The sequence below is a fragment of the Sus scrofa genome, chromosome 4, assembly GCF_054392235.1.
Source record: "Sus scrofa isolate SSC_HxYL_T2T_F1_AM1 chromosome 4, Sscrofa_HxYL_maternal_Yorkshire_Landrace_v2.0, whole genome shotgun sequence".
NCBI classification, from domain to species: Eukaryota; Metazoa; Chordata; class Mammalia; order Artiodactyla; family Suidae; genus Sus; species Sus scrofa.
Genome location: NC_139386.1, coordinates 133787411 through 133804808, shown reverse-complemented (window position 1 = coordinate 133804808; position 17398 = coordinate 133787411). Strand labels below are relative to the sequence as shown.

General features: G+C 42.6%; 1 protein-coding gene across 3 annotated transcripts in view; it reads right to left on the bottom strand.

The window, feature by feature from the left end:
• The window catches only part of LOC106510246 (uncharacterized), a 433353-nt gene that overhangs the window by 132936 nt on the left and 283019 nt on the right, over positions 1-17398 (bottom strand). The window contains exons 7-9 of one of the 3 annotated variants that reach the window (XR_014844892.1): positions 3002-4267; positions 2692-2752; positions 2031-2581 (exon numbers count right to left, since the gene is read on the bottom strand). The exons of the other annotated variants lie outside the window; for them this stretch is intronic. The gene's annotated coding sequence lies outside the window, so the exon portion shown is untranslated. Of the gene's footprint in view, positions 1-2030; positions 2582-2691; positions 2753-3001; positions 4268-17398 lie in introns of those variants that run through there. 3 annotated transcript variants of the gene reach the window in all.

The following is a 17398-nucleotide window of genomic DNA, read 5'->3' as shown; positions in this document are numbered from 1 at the left end:
GAAGGGGCGACTTCATCGTTCCATCAGTCGATCGACTTCTTGAGCAGAAAAAGGCAAAGCAGAAGAGCCTCCCTCCCCCAAAAAGAACAGGAGCCATAAACAAAAAGCCTTGCCACGTCTGGCTTTGATGAAATTATCGGCATCGTAACACAGTTAACACCCACCATAATAGCAGCTATCACCCAAGGGCCCATGACATCCCCAAAGTCGTGTCGGATTCTTTCTCTCTAAGTATCACCTCATTTAAATGTCAGGACCTTGGGTCCTCTCTTTCTGCTGTAGCAGGTGAAGAGCTTGACGCTCAGAGGCCACTGCTAGCAAGTGCGAAGCTACAATTTGAACAGAGGTTTGCCTCCACCTAGGTTGCATGCTTTTCCCAAAGACCAACTGTGGAATTTGTGCATGAAAATAAGAGATTCCTGCATCTTTTAAAATTCCACCGCTGCCTTCACATGCTTCACGTTAGAGCAGTTCGATGAGTTTTCATATTTATACATTTAAAACACACACTCTGCACCAAAGTTGTTGTCGTGAAATTATCAAGTGCACATCCGAAAAAAGCATCGTCCTGAGAGGTAGGCGGCAGATCGGAAAAGTGCTCCACTCTAGAAACCAAGCAAATGTATTTTAAGAGGGCTTGGCTAAAGTGCCAAGGGTGGCAGAGAAGTCAAGAAGAGCTAAATTGGAATGAAAGTCTTCAAGATGGGTCTCTTCAGGCCTCTGGGACCCTGGAGGAAGCAGTTTCAGCAGAGCTGTCTATCACCTCATTCTCTTGATATGTTTGGCGGTGATAGGAATGAGCAAAGATGAAAGGGCAGCATTTTTTTTTTATTATTTTGAACTATTCTTATTTCAATGGAAATTTAGCTGCAACATTAAAAGAAAAACAAGCTTCTAGCAGCAAACATGACTTTAGTCCAAAGTTAAAAGCTTCAAGCCCACTGGGGTTGAACCGGGGGCTGCCCATGGTTTGCGAGGAGCCTCACTTAGTCAGACCACTTGGGAGCAGAGAGACTCCCACAGATGCGGTGACCGAGCAAACAGAAGCAGTGGAAGGAGCCAACATCAATCGAATGAAGAGGAAGAAGATGACAAAGCATTTGCTTTAGGAAAAATATGGGGGTGGGGGGGAACAAGGGAGCCAATGCCAAGAACAAATATCTGAAAAAAATACATTTTTCTAGAATGACTCATGTTGTTCAGCCAGTTTAAAGCTTAACATAACAAAACGGTCTTCTGAGACCACAATTCTTATTTCCCAAGTCGTCCCCCATGCTGTTTTCTTCTTGCCTGAAATAGATCATTTCCTCATTACCCCATTTTCAGATTCTACCCCAAATGTGAGGTCCAGCCCATCCTTCTCCCTCCTTACTGCCCCCTCTAACTCACAGCATTTTCAAGATGCAAAGATAAACTACTCTGTTGTCTATGCAACACATAGTAAGGAACCATAAATATCTACTACGTGCCTCTTACAAACCGTACACACATGTTGACCCAAAATTACTCCAAGTCTTGCATTGCAAAGTCTTTGATGATTTCATGTATGCCTCTGGTTACTTGCATTTGAACATTTAGCATCGTGTGTTTTCCTTTTGTAAACCTCTCTTTCCTGTATAAGTCACAGTTATAGGCTGGTTTAAAAAGTGTTAACTGATACTTGTTGAATTGGATTGAAATTGGGAAAAAAAAAAAGAAGCAAAAACATTTTCCTTGCAATCTTTATGTGCAGTACAACATGGAAACTTGCGTAGCTGAAGATAAACTACAGTGTATCTTTGTTTAAAAACACTTTGTTTTTAAAAGTAGGTTCTGGAGAAAAGGAATGGTTCCTCTAAGAAATGAATTTGGAAACAACTGGAAGATAAAAGTAATTTATCAATATCATCAATTCAACTGCAACAAGGATAAGACTTTTTGAAATAAATTAATTGACCCTCCCCCCTAGGCAGCCAGAGGCATCCGTTATCACAGGCAGGATTTGGATTATTAAAGCAGGAATACAAAGAGGAAAAAAAAAATCAGTGTTCCAGGAATGTTGTTTTTATTTTTTATCAGTGCGTGGTGAGACAAAAGTTTATGAATCAGGATTTGTGGCAAAAGAAAGAGGCCTTTTAAATTCCAAGAGCGACCATACAAATACTACACAAATGAAACCATGGAGGTAGGAAAATATGCTTTCGTATAGAGAGAAAAGACTTCATGTAGGGAAGTCTTCAACAGCAGAAAGCAAAAGGTATAGTCCTGATGGGGATTCTGAAAGAATTCAAGGAAAGGTGGCAAGAATCCTAATTATGCGTCCTGGTTTTCCCCTCAGGAAGACGCAAGAGGGAAGAGGGAAGGTTTGAAAAAATTCTCTGAACTTGATGCTTCAGATGCAGCTCAGGTAAATTACAGACCTCTGAAGAAAATGCCTCCGATCCGAAGGATGGCCACACGATGCCGCCGCCGCTGGAGAAGTTTCTAGATTGTCCTCTAGAAATTGCTGACCGAGAAGTATTTAATCAGAGGAAAGTCCTGAGAAGTACCTCCCCAAGGCAGCTCACATGGGCATCGGGTAACCTCTCTGGAGGAGCAGGTGCTGTGGGCACACGGAGGCAGAGAGGGGAGGTGGGTGGAGGGGAGCCACGGGTTCGCTTAAGGATGTAGGAGGCACAGGTAGGTAGTCAGTTGAATGGAGAAGCAGCCTACCTTCAGCGAGATCACCCCAGCGAGACTAGGAGCAGATGGCAGGAAGTTGACCCGAGATTCTCTGAGTCAGTAAGAGCTGAGGTGGAGCCGACGGACCAGTGAAAGGTAAGCTGGACAGAGCTCTGCCATGTATAAGCCATGCATGGCAGCAATGGCTTTCTACAAGCCCCCTCCCCCCACCCCCGCAAAAAAAACAAAACAAAACAAAAAGCAGTGTTAACAATTCAGTGGGCACTAGTGCCAGATGCCTCATGACTAAAGAGACCAGAGACCAGACTGGCTTGGTCACATCACTGACAAACAAAGATACAAAGGACAATGTGCAGCTTTCTGTCTTCTTTGCAAGGAGGATGCAGAAGCTTCTCCATGAGCTCAGACACCATCTTGAGAGAAAAGGCAGAAAGAAGAAAACTATCTCACCAAGAAGAAGCTGGCCTTTAAATGAACTGACCCGAATATTTACCCCATGACTTTTGTTTCAAGGCATGAGTCTGGAATTCTCTTAATTACCAAGTTTAAGTCTGCATTCACTAATACCTAACAGGACGGAGGGCTTGAACGTTTAGATCAGCCATGGCAAAGGAGCAGCAGCGTTTCTTTTTGCGTATTTTGAATTTCAGACTCATGCACACACTTTGATACATGAAGTAATAGGAGAGTACTAAAAATGTTGGGAACCATGGTCTTGTGAAAACCATTTTTAAAATTGCCACAATATTTTGTTGCCATTTATAATCTTACGGTGAAAAGTAGAGAAAGAAAAAAATTGAGAAGACAGGAGTTCCCATTGCAGCTCAGTGGTAATGAACCTGAACCCAACTAGTATCCATGAGGACGCAGGTTCGATCCTTGGCCCCACTTAGTGGGTTAAGGATCCAGTGTTCCCGTGAGCTGTGGTGTAGGTCACAGATGCAGCTTAGATCCCACTTGCTATGGCAACATCCATGTACCTCAGGTGGGGCCCTAAAAAGACAAAAAACAAAAAAACAAAAAAAAAAAAAAAGGAGAGAGAGAGAGAGAGAGGAAAGAAGACAATTTTTCCTTTATACAAGAAAGTAGACTTGATAGGGAGACCTGAACAGCAATGGGAAAGCAAGGCGCCATCTCCTCTCAGAGGATTCAAGCCAACAAGACGAGAGCCACTGCTAGGAAACAGCAAAATCCACGTTTTCAACACCGAAACATCACCGATGAAAGGAAAAGCTTGTTTCCTGAAACAAAGTCAGATTAAATAAAGTGGATTAGGGTACAGTTGATCGACACAGGTATAGTTTCGAGAAAGTTGTGCTTATTCAACTCTTGCTCTAAAATTGTGCCCATCTTTTGCCAGATTGTAATGTTAGAATGTGGCAATGGGTTTACATTGCTTATTTTCAAAAGTGCTTTATTTAATAGGAAAAAGCTTCATTGAGGGAAAGGATATACACGAAATTCAGGAACTGATGACTGTACAGTGCCTTGAAGAATGGGCTGGAGTTCATAAGCCAGACATGATCCAAAACCTGGGGGCAGATGTCCAGACAGGAGATGGGACTTCAGGAAGAAGGTCAAAGGTGCCGGCAGCAAGGGACACCACCTGGGTGAAGACAGGCTTTTATAAGGAATCGGGGCAAGATATTTCGATTATCACAGCAGTTGAAGAAACCTTTTGTTCAATTTGAGATTTGAGGGGATTTGTTTAATATTAAAAAAAAGTTGCCAAGAACTATTTCTTTCTAACTGAAAACTTTCAGTTTATTAAAAACACAATTTTGGTAGAGTTATTTGGAAAATATTTATATTTATTATTGCATGGTGCCTCTCAATGTTTTTGAAGTCATTCGTATTTATGGTCATATTATTTTTCTGAGAAAAAGAGTTTGCGTTTCATAGCTCCGCAAATACCACACCATGCCACAAATATTTTTGCGTCTTTATAAGAAAAATATGAAAATAACTAGATAGTTGTATCCTCTTCTTTAAAATAGTCTCATCCCTATCCTTTTTTTTCCCTCCAAAGACATTTTGAACATTGAATTTCCCATAATTAGGCCTAAGTGAAGAAATGCTATAAAAGCGAAATTGGAAACATCTTAAAACAAGATACAAATGTGTAATACGGACATACACACATATTCAATAAGTAGTAGTCAAAGGAGAAGAAATAAAAGCAAGATTTCAAGTTGTTGCCCACTAAATTTGGTGGAAAGTTTTGTTTTTATTATTAACACACACGCTTGCCACTGTGCATTGAGAGAAACTCATCCACGGTTGGTGGGAGCGTAACGTGGCGCAGTCTTTGTGTCAGGCGCCTTGAACATCTGTATGGAATGTCTACACATTTTGGTAGAGCCTGAACCACAATCTCCATCCCTGCGACTCGAACCTAAAGATACAGAGGAGAGCCAGTGGCCAGGAGCAGAAGTGCTGGCGTGGAATCGCTACTATAAGTGAACAGATAAAAATGCTCTAAATGTCCAAAGATAAGAAACTAAATCAAAACCAGAGCTCGCTGTGCTTGCCCCAGTTTAGAAACGGCCAAACGGGCCCTGGAGTTCATGTCTCCCCTTGGCAACATCCACCTTGCTCCGATGGCCACTTCCTGCTGGCATGCATCCATTCGCTAATGGTGTAGCATGTGGCTGCTTAAGAACATTTTAAAGGGGGAGCTCCCATGGTGGCTCAGCAGGTTACAAACCCAACTAGTATCCATGAGGACATGGGTTCGATCCCTGGCCTCACTCAGTGGGTTAAGGATCCAGCGTCTCCATGAGCTGTGGTGTGGGTGGCAGATGGACTCAGATCCTGGGGTGTGGCTATGTGTGGCTGTGGCGTAGGCTTTGGGGGAGAGGGAAATACATACTCCAAATAGAGGTTCTCTCCTGGTGGTAAAAATTTTCTTCTTTAACTTTTCTCCTTTTAACTTTTCTGAATCTTACAAATTTTCCCCAATGAAAGTTTATTACTTTTAAATCAGGAAAACAGTGAAATTATTATTAACACTGAAGACAAAATAGGTCCTGAAAGATCTTATCTGTTATATTTTACAAATAAGTTCACGTTTCCCCCAAATTTGCCTGTTTGTAAACAATATTCCGTTAAATATTTTCATGAAAATAGAAATGAAATTCAGAAATGTTCAAAAAATAATGTTAGGCTTCCGCTTCCAATCATTAATAAAAAGAGTATTTCACATTTTTATTGTCATCCACATTTTTCAAAGTGGTTACACATGCAGGAATCATCTGTTTCTTCCCCTCCTTCAGCCTGATTTCATTATAGAATTGGAGAATCAGAGCTGGAAGGAACCCTGGGAGCCAAGCCATCAAAACCCTGCACCGTGCAAAGGGATTCACGTGAACACTCCTGAGAGAGGTGCTTCTCCATCATGGCAAATGTTTCTAAAGCTCACGCCACCACAAGGCTTTTTCATGTTCTGGACCATTTTGGTCGTTATATAAAAGTTCTTAGATTAAATGAAAGCAAAGGCAAAAGAAGGCAGGGGCTACTGGTTCTGAACCTTCTTATGTAAAAGGCACTGGCCATTCCCAAGCCTGAGCTTCCATTTTTCTAAGAGGGTGGTGCACAGGCTTCCCGCATGAAACCACCTGAGAGCCGATTTTCAGATACAGATTTCCAGACCCCGCCTGAGACCTCCTGAACCAGACTACCTGGAGGTGGATCCAGGAATGTACTTTTTTCACTGGCTTCTTACTGGATTCTCGGACCTCGAGGTGGGTCCAGTTCCCCTGCGGGGACCTCCAAGCCCTTTTGGCTGCCTGCTTTGGTTTGGAGATGGGCACCGGTGCTCCTGGATTCAGTCTTCCCTTGGTCAGCATGGGACTTGGGGGCCATGACACTGCAGCATCCCCCACTTGCTTAACTCCCCTTGTTTAACTAATTCACTCAAACTCCATCATTTACTGTATCAGGCACACACCCCGTGCTGAGGACCAGAGGTAATGTGTAAGTGGCCTCTGCGGGCGAGGAGCTCATTGCAGGCACAGCATCCTGGGGTCTACCTGGCTGATGATGGTTGACCTTTCCCAGCATCCAGATTCGATTATTCTTCCTTTGTGGCCTTTTGCCCTGGAAGGTAATCTCAGCTGGGGAGTTCCTGTCCCAAGAAGAGATGCTAGGATTTACTTTTCTAAGAACAGGGCAATGGTGATTAGAACCACTCTGCCTTTTTATTTTGGAGATTAATCCTAGTTATACTCTTTTTAAACTGAAGTGAAATTCACATAACATAAAATGAGCCATTTTGAAGTGAACAATGCGGGAACATTTCCTGCATGAACAATGTTGAGCAAACATCACCCCTATTTAGCTCTAAAACATTTTTATAAACCCAAGGGAACTCCCTGCCCATTAAGCAGTTTCTCCCCATCTACCTTCTACTTTATAAATATTTTTGATAGCTTCCTTTCTGTTGAAGCTTCCCTCTTAGTATTAAGGTAAGCTCCCTGGTATATTTGAAGCAGTTAGGGTTTGGGGGAAGGGGCGCGTAAGGCTGATTCAATCGTTCCAAGTATGTGCCTGGGAGTACAGGGGACATATTTACCCACCCTAAGAGATTGTATAACAGGAGAAATCATCAAAATAATTAAAACTTTAATGGACAGCTGACCGACGAGAAAAGATATAAGACATCAAATGATGCTGGTGTCCGCCGTGGGTGCTCTGTGGTCTGGCCAAGCCTCAATTCCATGAAGTTCTGTCCTGTCTGCACCTTTTTTTTTTTTATGATTTGCTTGTTTGTTTTGTTTTGTGTGAAATGAGCAATATTTGTGCCTTTTCATTTACATATTTGGCTATGTAGAAACCCCAGGGAATGAATCATTCTGGATAGCTGAAAATTTTAATCATTTTTGATGGAAATCTTTCTAAAATGGATTTCACACTTTCCTGCCTTCTTAAACAGAGTGGATGCAATGTAATTAATCTTTTTTTGATGACTTGGTTCTATCATCACGAACATTAACGACGGTGCCACGCCATCCAGAGATGACGCCGAGACACCGATGGTGGGGTGGCCTCGGTCCGATCGGTCCCTACGAGCACGGGTGTCTGGGTTCTGTTCCTCCCTGCCCGGCGGATCCCCAGGGTCATTCTCCCTGCTGACAGGGAAGTGGCACCCGTAGCGGCAACAAGGTGGGCTTAGAAGGAAGAGAAAGCCGGGTTCTGACCCAAGCTCTTGATGCGAGGGCCAGTCACGCTTAACCCAGTTTCTTTATGTGTAACATGGTCACAGAAACTCACTGAACAGAGATGTAATAGGGATTGAATAGTGGATTGAATACGTATAGTGAAAAATAAACCTGTGTTAATCCCTGTTCTCCATCAAGGTGCCACCTAATTATAAAGCATTTTTGCAATTTCTATTCTGTGGGTCTGGAAGCTGGGCAGTGAAGGTGAAAGATGTACAGGCAAATTCAGATTAATAAGTTTTTTGGGGGAAAGACACTAGTACTCTTAGTTTTACGCCTTATCAACTTTGTGACATGAACACTGGGTGCTTAGATACACGAGGTAGTTCTTAACTCCTAACTATGACACCTCCAGAAGAAAGAGTTCTGGAGGGAAAATGCAACGTAGGTATTTCGAAATCCATACACAATGTGGAAAATGTTTTAAATGTGTCAAACTATTCACTTCTAGGTTTTGAACTTGGTAATTTTAGGACAATGCTATTTTTAAAATGTAATTAACTACACTTATCAAGGACCTACCACACGCCAGGACCACTTCTAAGTTCTGAAAATAAAGCTGAGAGGAGGAAAAAAAGATAAAAATCTCTGTCCATGTGTCGCTTCCATTTTAGTGGGAGAGACAGACAATAAAACACATAGATATTAAAATGTACAGTGCATCATCTTATAAGTCTTCCTGGGAAAATAAACCAAGAGACAGGATATACAAAGCCAGAGAGTCAGGGGAGAGATCCCATTTTAAACAAAATGGTTAACTGGAGTTCCCGTCATGGCTCAGTGGTAATGAGCCCGACTAGTATCCATGAGGACACAGGTTCGATCCCTGGCCTCGCTCAGTGGGTGCAGGATCTGGCACTGCTGTGAGCTCTGGTGTAGGTCTCCGATGCAGCTGGGATCCTGCATGGCTGTGGCTGTGGTGTAGCCCAGGAGCTACCGCTCCCATTCAACCCATAGCCTGGGAACTTCCATAAGCCACAGGTGCAGCTCTAAAAAGACAGTAAATAAATAAATAAATAATGCATAAGATGGTTAATAAAGACCCACGGACAAGGCGGCAGATGAAGAAAAGCTTAAAGGAGAGAAACACGGATCTTTTTGCTGGAGACTCTCCCAAGAAGAGGGACTGGGAAATCCAAAAAGCAGCAGAAAGGACCTGTTGCGCTCATGGGATAGAGAGGCGGCCCAGAGGCTGGCACGGAAGAGTCATGTCGGACGGATGGCGGGGAGAGCGAAGGGCGGAGGGCAAGGGCATCAGGACTGTGTGGGCCGAGGTGGAGGGCGGCGCAGATGGAGGTACAACTCTGTGTACTTATTTATGGTTTTTTAGGGCCACATGCGCAGCGTATGCAAGTTCCCAGGCTAGGGGTCGAATGGGGCCTGCCACTGCTGGCCTACACCACAGCCACAGCAGTGTGAGACCTACAGCACAGCTCACAGCAACACCAGACCCTTAACCCACTGAGTCAGGCCAGGGATCGAACCCCCATGCCCACGGATCCTAGTCAGTGTTCTTCATCTGCTGAGCCATGACGGGAACACTGAAGCACAACTGGCCAGAGAGCAAGCCTTGTCGGTTCTGGAGGTAACAGCCTTCCAGGCAGAAGGAAGAGCAGGTGGAGAGGCTCCATGGATATATGTCTGGGTGGTTCAAAGAACAGGAAGGAGACCTGCTCACCAAAAAGGAGTAGGCCACATGGAACACCCTTGGAGATGATGCTAAAGGGATAGCAGAAGCAAGATTATATGGTGCCTTAGGCCATTATAAATTATTAACTTATATTGAGAATACAATGAGGAGCCACTGCAGGATTCTTAGCAGAAGAGTGTTTTTTTGTTGTTGTTGTTTGTTTGTTTTTTTTGTTTTTTTTTCCATAGCTATTAAACAGATTATTCTGGTTACCGCATTATGAATAGACTATAGATGGATATAGGTTTGGGAGAACAGAAAAAATAATCCAGGAAAGTCCCAGAAAAAGTCATGCGATAATGCAGGAAAGCAGTGACGATGGCTTCCACACAGTCATTTGAGAAAGAGATGGAAAGATGCAGTTGTATTCTGGATATATTAAAAGCACCGCCCATGGCCCACTGCCCACAGAATATCAGAGGAAGAAAGGTGATAAAAATGAGCACCAGAAAAGCAGTAAATTGAGAAAATAAAAAGAAAGATAGACTTTCAAAGAGGCTGTTACTTCAGCCAAGAGTTATCCTTCTATGTGAAACAACAGAAAACCTGGATGGAATACATGAAATAAAAGCTTTCAAGATATTTAAAATGAATAATGAAAGACAAGGATTCCTGACAGAGAAGAAATAAACAAGATGAATCATACATTTGCCCTGACTCACTGTCTGGAGAGAACTGCCAGGTTGTAGCACAGAGAGAGGAACACGTGAGGAAGCCTGAGGGTCTCCTTGGGTTTGGAGAAGTCAAGGAAGTAGGAGTTTCCAGAACAGAGCAACAGAGGGGAGAGACTGGCTAGAGAGGGCGTTCCAGAGGCCACGGGGGTCTCTCCCCTTGATGTTCTTCTGAGTGCTGATCCAGACGAACGCATGAGACACCATCTGCAGCTGGGAAAGGACCTTCGGAAAAAGTTCAAAGGAAGACGGCTCAAAACTCACTCAGAAATAGTTTCTGTTCCCACCAGGCAGAGTAGAAAAACCTCCTAACTCACAGAACATCAGATGGAGCCCTCACAAGGATTTCATCTCCCCAATACGGGAAGATTAATTCTAGACTGAGCCCTTTCGGGTCCCATCTCAGAATGCTTAAAAGCAAGACTCAAAGGGTCAAACTATTTCCAAATTTAACTGCCCCCGAGGTCATAGCTGAAGAATATTTATAGGGATAGAGGATGTTCCGTGCTCCACAAGGCCAAATTCGCAACGCCTGGCACGCGATCAGACCAAAGCCTGCTAAGAGGCAGGAAGACACAGTTCTTAACGTGGAGCAGAATAAAGTCATCAAGAAATTACGCATATGATGCCACTAACAAAGCAAGGGCCTTAAAGCAGTTATTGTAACTGTATTCTGTATGTTCCAGAGGCTTAGGGGGAAAGTGAGCAGGTTAGGTGGAGAAAAAGAACGTAGGAGAAATACCCAAATAGAAGCTCCAGGGGAGAGACTACGATGCTGAGATAAACAACACAGGATTGGATCAACTGCAGGTTAGACATTTTAGAAGAACAGATAATGAACTTGAAAACACAGAAACAGAAACCACTCAAAAATCAGAGAGAAACAGACTGAAAATGAAAACAAACATTTCATCAAGTGTTAGTCCATTACAGGACTCCTTTAAACAGTCTGATACAAATAATAGGAGTCAGAGACGAGGGAGGGAGGAGAAACGCCAGAGGCGAGAAGAAAAAAATTATGATTTGAAGAAATGAGGCTAAAATATTTTCAAATGTACTTAAATCTCTAAAATTACAAATCCAAGACACTGGGAGTTCCCGTCATGGTGCAGCGGAAATGAATCTGACTAGGAGCCATGAGGTTGCAAGTTTGATCCCTAGCCTTGCTCAGTGGGTTAAGGAGCCGGCATTGCCATGAGCTGTGCTGTAGGTCGCAGATGCGGCTCGGATCCCGCGTTGCTATGGCTGTGGCTGTGGCTGTGGCCTCAGCTGCAGCTCGGACTGGACCCCTAGCCTGGGAACCTCCATATGCCATGGGTGTAGCCTTGAAAAAAACAAACCAAAAAAAGAGTAAGAAACTCAATGAACCCCAAGCATAAGAAACTTGAAGAAAACTACACCAACACCCATAACAAATTGCTTAAAACCCATGATATATATAAAATCATAAATACTGTCAGAGAGAAAATGGAATATTACATACAGAGGAACAAAGACAAGAAGATTTATTCAGACTTCTTTCAGGTGAAAAAATAACGCTGACTTTAACAAGCTGATTCCAAAATTCATATGGAAATGCAATGAACCTAGGAAAGCTAGAACAACTTTGAAGAAAACTAAAGTGGGACAATTTATACTACTTGACTTCAAGATTCTTATAAAGATATAATAATCAAGATATAGACAGATATATCAATGGGACAGAATAGAATACAGAAATAGAACCATACATATATGGTCAATTGATTTTTGACAAAGGTGCAAGATAATTCAGGAGAGAAAAGATCGTTTAATCAACAAATGGAACAGAAATAACTGGACATCTCTATGTCAAAAAATCAACTTCAATTTATACCTTGAATTATGGAAACATTAACTGAAAACGAGCCTTAGATTGAATGTAAAAATCCCAATCTTTAAAAGCTCCAGAAAAAAAAAAAAAAATCTCAGGAGAAAAACCTTCATGGTCCTGGGTTATGTAAATATTTCTTAGCTACATTAAGTACACAATCCATAAAATTTTTAAAAATGATAAATTGCCTTAATAAAAATTAAAAGCTTCTTTATTTGAAAGAGAGAATGAAAAACAAGCCAGACTAGGAGAAAATAAAAGTCACCAATAAGGAAACAAACCATACAGTCAAAGACAAGCAAAAGATTTAGGTAGATATTCATGAGACACGGTCTACGGCTGGTACATAAGCTTGTGAAGTATGTTTAACATTGTTAATCATTAGGGTAATAAAACTTAGAATCAAGATGATACACCTCTAAATCCCTTCTAGAATGTGAGACCGTCTGCAATTATTGACCTGCCAAGCGTTGCTGCACGTGAAAGAAGAGAACACGGCTGTTGGGAAGGGCAAAGGCTGCCCTTTGTCTTTTTAGGCTGCACTCAAGGCATATGGAAGTTCCCAAGCTGGAGGCTGAATCAGAGTGGCAGCTGCCAGTCTACACCACAGCCACAGCCACAGCCATGCAGGATCTGAGCCGTGTCTGCAACCTACACCACAGCTCATGGCAAGGCCAGATCCTTAACCCACTGAGCAAGGCCAGGGATCAAACCAACATCCTCATGGATACTGGTCAGATTCATTTCCTCTGAGTCATGCCTGGGAACTCCTGCAAATGCAGGAGATATCTTAGAAGATTAAGAGATTAATCAAATAATTTTTGAAATTCAAAATGTTTAATAACCACCCTTAAGTCGCTTACTTCATATCCAGTATTATTCTCAGTGCTTCACGAATACTGACTTGTTGAGTCCGAGTGGTAATTTCCTTCACTGGGTATGGCCTTCTCCATACTCATCTTAGATATGAAGAAACTGAGGCACAGACAGTGACGCAGTTGCTAAAATGCAGAGCTTGGATTTCAACCCGGGTGGTCTGGCTTCAGGGATACAGCTCCGTTTCATCTTGCTTAAAAAGGGAGTTGGTTTTGACTACTTCCCAGATTCAGGGACTGTACTACAGGATTTTAATTTTGCTTTTCCTTACCGCCCACACTTCCTAACTAGGTTTCTGCACACAGGTTGGATTCCTTACAGCCTTTTTATAAAATAAGACGTGAACACACACTGAGCACTGCTCTCGTTAGCACGCACCGTCCTGCCCTCCAGACCTCTGCTCTAAGACTCTCTTTGCCTCCTTACTCCCGACTTCTTTTCCAAGCTGTTTCCATCCTGCAAAGCACAAGCCTCCAGATTCTGAAATATATACAGCAACACAACACCTACTCTTCTTCCGACCCAAGCTGATTTGCCCCATTGGAAAGCATGTGTCATCCAGATACGACTATTAACCATTTAATTGGGTATTGCCTCGAATGAGTCTGACATAGAGAAGGGTACATTTCTGTCTGGACATTTACATCCCATGGCTTTGAGATCAGAAATCAAGTCTTTGTCTTGTGTTTATCGTCTGCATGTGCAGAAATACATACTTGTGACACAGAGGTGCCAGCTTCTCCGGACTCACGGAACATACATGCTCCACGTGGAAAACAAGGAGATTGGGTTCTGTCTACGCCCTTCTGTAGAAGGGGCAGCTCAGCGCAGTGTATGGGAGTGACCAGCCCTCTCCTCCCCAGCTCTCTCTCCAGGTTTCGACTTGGGTGTGTGAGGAGAGATGTCCACTCGGGCATGAAGAGAAGAGGCTAAACGCCTTGGATTGGGACGGTGGGAATGCTGTGCTTCATGTGGTCAGGGCACATTCCTCATTTTGTTCTTCCCTAAAGAATGCCACATTTGTGTCAACGGTTGAAGAGTGGGGGGTCCTGTTGGTCCGGCTGAAAATTCATTAAGCCGCTTCAGCAGGGAACACCAGGGCTCCCAGTCCCTCCATCGCAAAGAGTTTTCATTAACTCTCTGAGTTCTAAAACAAGTCGCTCTCATTTTTTTATTACACGTTTCATATAATTTATTGTACATAATAAATAGTTTGCAAGAGTTGGGTTTATGAATAGCTTGAAGCAGGTTTTCCATGTCCAAATCAAGCTGCCATAGTAACCATTTTTCATTTCTGCCAAACGTATGGTCTTTTCCTTTTTTTTCTGCCTTGAAATATGTTGTTTAAAAAAATCCCAAATTATTCAGGAAAGTTGATCAGGTTTCATTAAAATAATGACTTCATTGTTAGCAATGCTCATTTCAATCTCTTATTAAATGACTCCTCCTGCATTATGGGCAACACACTGAAAATAAAAATATAGAGCTTTAAATTTTGATTTCATGATATTTATCATAAAAACAGATTAAAATACATTTTCATTCTCCTCCCACTTCCCCATGAAAGAATCTCTGCCCTTTCTAAACAATAGACTAGGAGCCAGGCCAGGTTAAGTTTCTGCCAGATAGTGGTATATGCTCAAAGTCCAGGAGCGCAGTAGTCTGCTGAGTATTTATATCCACACTTTCTCACAGAGCTTCTATTTCTTTGGCAAGAAAGATTTTTGAAAAGGCTGTTTCCACAGGTGTTTTTCCAACCTCTCACCATTATAGCATTTTGACTTTTCAAGTAACTAGCATCCAAAATCAGAACCCTCATCAAGAAACGTTATGCCTCCTGGATAAACGTCCACGTTCCAAAAGCCACTTCAACTCAAAAGCTGGCAAAAGCTGCCCTCAACAGCCAGGTACCTCAGCTTCTCAAACAAAACCACTACCTTCAGAAGTCCTGGTTATATACGACCCTTATAACAGAAAAAGGGTTATGCAGCTTGAGGGCAGTGGTTGTCTTTTGGCAAAGTAGAGAGAGACCTGTTTTTAAGGAAACTCTTTTTCTGTTAATGACCCATTTACTTTTAGACAACGACTTTTTAATAAACGTGTATCCTTTCAACCTCTGCTAACTAGTATTTAGTTTAGAGAAATAAAATTATTTATTATGATTAATTAGTCCAGGTTTATTCTGCACCTCAGTGGCACCATAGGACATGCATTTTTGACCACTGCCCATTAAAATACCTTGCTTTAAAATACTTTCCAAAACCTCACTTTTTCACTACATACTTTGCATTCTTACATATCTAATCTAACTTTATTTCCTTCACAAGTTCTTCCATTTATTCAACAAATATTTAATGAGTGACCTCTCTCTACAATGTTCTATAGGTTCCATGGTGCCATAGATTCAAGAGTAATCTCTGGCCCCTATCATCATGGATGTACATAGAACACAAAAGTGAAATAAACATAAAGGTTGAGCCCAGACTGGATAATACATTGAATGAGAAGCCAACAAATTTGTATCACACCAGCCCTACTACTGCTAGCAATGGTGTCACTTCTATGATTAAAACGACTACTGCTAATTACCATTTAAACACTTCATTATTATTATTTTTGTCTTTTTAGGGCCATACCCGCAGCATATGGAGGTTCCCAGCCTAGGGGTTGAATCGGAGCTGTAAATGCCAGCCTATGCCACAGCCACAGCAATGCCAGATCCAAGCCGTGTCTGCAACCTACACCACAGTTCATGGCAACGCTGGATCCTTAACCCACTGAGCAAGGCCAGGGATCAAATCTGCATCCTCATGGATGCTAGTCAGATTCATTTCCATTGTACCACAATGGGAACTCCTAAACATTTTATTTTGTAAGCTTCAAAAACCAATCGTAGCTAGTTCAACTTAGAAAACAGGTGGGGTTAGGGATCAGCTGGAAGCATCTAATGTATCTCATGGAAACTAAGGAAGAGACCAACAACCAGCCTTGAGAACCAGAAGTAGGAGTAGGAAACTTGGACCTTTAGAACCTGAACAGCAAGAGTTTTGAAACTTGACTCTCCCCCAACACCCCCCCTTTTTTTGGTCTTTTTATGGCCACACCCATGGCATATGAAAATTCCCAGGCTTGGGGTTGAATTGGAACTGCAGCTGCCAGCCTATACTACAGCTCACAGCAACGCCGGATCCTTAAGCCACTGAGCGAGGTCAGGGATCAAGCCTGAGTCCTCATGGATACTAGTTGGATTCGTTACTACTGAGCCACAATGGGAGCTCCTGGGCCTTGTCTCTTGGTTGCTTCCACTAAAGTGACATAGCTTCCAGCTCTCAGTCTTAGGCTCATGATTCACAGCCCAGAATTAGCCCAGCTTGAGTCACTGTCCACTTCCAACTACAGCTACGATTAAGTGGACACGGTCAGTTCATACAGGCACTGCTTCTGAGGCTAACTCCTGAGCACTGGGCTGTGGGGTGGCGGAAATTCTTTGAGAAGGGGAAATTTTGTGAGGTAGTTTGCAAAAAGTGCCTTCTGTAACCACGACTAGCATCTTCTGGGTTAGGCATTGTATTATCATGTCAGAAAATCCCCAAGAAGCTGTATTATCATGTCAGAAAATCCCCAAGAAGCCTGGTGTAGTAGGTATTATTATTATTACTATTATTATTTCACCTATAAAATCTAAAATTTAACAAGGGTAATAGCCAGTGAGTAGTGGAGCCAGGATCTAAAGCCTGTCCTTTCCCTGGCACCGCCTGCTCTCTGTCCTTCACCCTGATACAGTCAATTCAAAAGATTTACCTGCTGATTGAGTCTGGTGCCTCTGTCCTCATAAGTCTCGTGTCCTCAACTTGCCACTTTAAATGAGTGAAGAGTTGATTGGTTGGTTGCAAGAGTCATCTGAGGAGCTAATAAAGTCTAACTCATACCCCCACAGTTTCTACCTTTTCTGTTGTGTTCTAACACCAGATGAGAGGGGATCCGTTCCGGGTTACACTCCCGTGCTTTTTCATGGACCCTTCGTCATGCATGGTACTTGTTTTCACAGATGACCTAATATCACCAGTACTATAGTCTAGACTAAATATAGCACTGGGGTAAAATGGATTTTTTTAATTTGTTTTTTTGGTGAGAAGCCATCCCGTGTTATGCTGTTTCTATGGGAAATTCTAAACATTTGACTTGGAACTAGAGCGTAGGCACATGACAGAACCTCTGCCCAGTCAGATACTGCCTGTAGACTATTTCTTTTGGACAGCCACCATGGCAAAAACTAAAATATGCATTCCTCCAATGAATTAACTTGTCATTTGAAAAATGGGACATAGTCTGTATTCCTTGTCCCATCGGAGGAGCGGAAACCCCCGGGGAGCTCTTGGAGGTGGAGAGGGACCTCGGAAGTTGGGTAAAGATAAATCCAGACCAGGCA